The sequence below is a fragment of the Palaemon carinicauda genome, chromosome 1 (genome assembly GCF_036898095.1).
Source record: "Palaemon carinicauda isolate YSFRI2023 chromosome 1, ASM3689809v2, whole genome shotgun sequence".
NCBI classification, from domain to species: Eukaryota; Metazoa; Arthropoda; class Malacostraca; order Decapoda; family Palaemonidae; genus Palaemon; species Palaemon carinicauda.
Genome location: NC_090725.1, coordinates 71958141 through 71960981, shown reverse-complemented (window position 1 = coordinate 71960981; position 2841 = coordinate 71958141).

Here is a 2841-nt window from a genome sequence, read left to right as displayed (position 1 = left end):
TTTAGTATGGGTTGCAGCCCTTCATACTTCAGCTCCTAGGAGTCGCTCAGCATCCTGTGAGGATCGCGAGGCTCAGTAAGGAAGACGTACTTAAAAAGGCAGAGTAATTGTTCAAGTCGACTTCCTTACCAGGTACTTATTAATTTTATGTTTGTTATTTTGAATAACTGCTAAAATTAAATACGGAATACTTAGCTCTTAATGTTAACATATATGCTGGTCTCTACCCACCCCCCTGGGTGTGAATCAGCTATATGATCATCGGGTAAGTTTAATATTGAAAAATGGTATTTTCATTAGTAAAATAAATTTTTGAATATACTTACCCGATGATCATAAATTGAAGGACCCACCCTTCCTCCCCAATAGAGACCCAGTGGACCGAGGAGAAAATTGGTTCTGTGTTGACATCGAGTACTTGAGTACCTGCTTGACAGATGGCGCTGTTGATGTACACCCCCACCTGTATAGCGATCGCTGGCGTATTCCGCCCGTAGGTTTTTTCTGTCGGGCAGCAGAGCTGACAGCTATATGATCATCGGGTAAGTATATTCAAAAATTTATTTTACTAATGAAAATAACATTTTTCTATGACTAGAAGTGCTTTAGAATCTTTCTAAATTATTATACTAAAATCCTTGTGTTCAGCAAATTAAGCTTTCATTTTGCACATTCTAGGAAGCTGGTATAAATGATGGATCCATGCACATGTAGACATTAAAGTAAATGAAGATTGTGACAAAGCAGCCAATTCTACAGTTATGAACTGATCAAATTTACGTATATCCCTGTAAGTGTTTTTTTACTCTAAAATCAGTCATATATAGTAAATTGCAGTCTTTTTAAGTAATTAGATTGGTAATAACAAACAAAAGTAAATTAAATTTGCTGTTTGATTGAGATATTTTCATTTCTAAATACATTCCAAATTTAGATATGATCTTATCTTCAAATTTGTCAGTCTTTGGAACCTAAGCTTATTTGGTAAATAACCTAGATAGCCTAAGGACAAAATTCATGACAAAAATTAGTCAAACATAATTGATGTGTTTTTTCAGGTTACAACCATCAGCAAAATTAAAATTTTAGAAATAAACCTTGGAAATTTTTTTCAGAATCTTCAAATTTTTATTCAATCAATTATAGAATTTATAAGATCTATAATTTAAATTTAACAGTACCAGCTGAACTCGGTTGAGTCCCTTGTTAGGCTGGGAGGAACGTAGAGAGTAGAGGTCCCCTTTTTTGTTTTGTTTCATTTGTTGATGTCGGCTACCCCCCAAAATTGGGGGAAGTGCCTTGGTATATGTATGTATGTATGTATAATTTAAATACCCTGTAGTAAGATCTAGTATATTTCCTAAAAACAAACTTGGACCAGCCTTATAAGAAGTAAGAATGTTATCTCAATGGTCTGGGTCAACTACTTATTAATGGTTTTGTGTTACTAGTTAACTTATACTTTAGTTGGCAGCAAGAGTTTGAAACTAATATAGTGTATAGTTTTTGCTTTTCTTTGTTTTTCTTAGAGTACAAGAAGGTCCTCAACTGACAAACGCTCGATTTACAAACATTCAGAGATACAAACACAAGTCCAAGTGTAATCATAAATCTCAGATATTGTATCAAAAGCTTATAACGAAATACTGTAATAAAAAAATATATAATTTAATGTAGTATACAAGGCAACATTTGCAATATGAAACAGACTTATGTGTTGACGTTTGCAGCTGAAAATCATAGGCATGTGAGTTAGTGGAAGCCTAACCTAGGCTGAAATTTTAAAAGATTTGACTTGCATACAATTCTACTGACAAACAGCTTCTTGAAACCTATTAAGTTTGTCAGTTGAGGACTTCTATATATACGTAGGTTTTTATGGTGTTTTTGTATACCTTACTAGTATTTCTACAATTTAGGTAATTAAGTGGAAGCAAGGGTTTATTTGATTTGTGTAATGTATGTAATTCATGTATTATCGTAGATGTCAGTTGTGTCCGTATTTCTACCTTCGACTTATACTTTCTGCCTCTCAGAGGTGTAATTTTCAATTAGTTGTACTCTAGATTATGTTTGCATCCAGTGAACTTTGTATGCCATTCAGTGTCTTGTGTTATTAGCAGTTGCTTGTAGTCCTTATTTGCTCCTACTCGTACTGTATATAAACCTTTTGCCCTTTAAACAGAGATATATTATTAGCGCGAGCAGAAACTGGTTGTTGAAATTGTTAACTAAGTAGTTAACGACAGGTGGTGAGTGGGGGAAAGAAGCTATTACGTTTTTGTTTTCAGCCGCAATGAGTACGTCCATACTGTTGTGCCTTAATCAAACTTAGTCAAAATGTTATTTACCTTTCAAGAAGTGAAAGCCAACTCTTGATTGCTGTGGATGTGAACCAAGAGATTCTTACTTGTCAGGGGATGGTGGACTTTGCAGCCGGTTTTATTAAACCGGCTGAAGCTCCACACTTTCTGCTTCTTGTTTGAACGCCGCTCATGAATGGCAGAGGCAAGGGACAGTGACATTGTCCTATCAAGCAGGACGATGCTCTAAAGACCGACCATATTACATATGATTAGTGCCCAAGCCCACTCTCCACCCAAGCTAGAACCAAGGAGGCCCAGGCAATGGCTGCTGATGACTCAGCAGATAGATCAATCGGCTCCCCCCAAAACCCCCATCCTTAGCTCACAAGAATGGTGAAGTTGTAACGACCAAAGAAACTAACGAGTTTGAGTGGGACTCGAACCCCAGTCTGGTAATCACCAGGGGAGGATGCTACCACCAGGCCACCACAGTGTAGATTGTGGCCTCCTATGCAGTGACAAGTATATGCCTTGA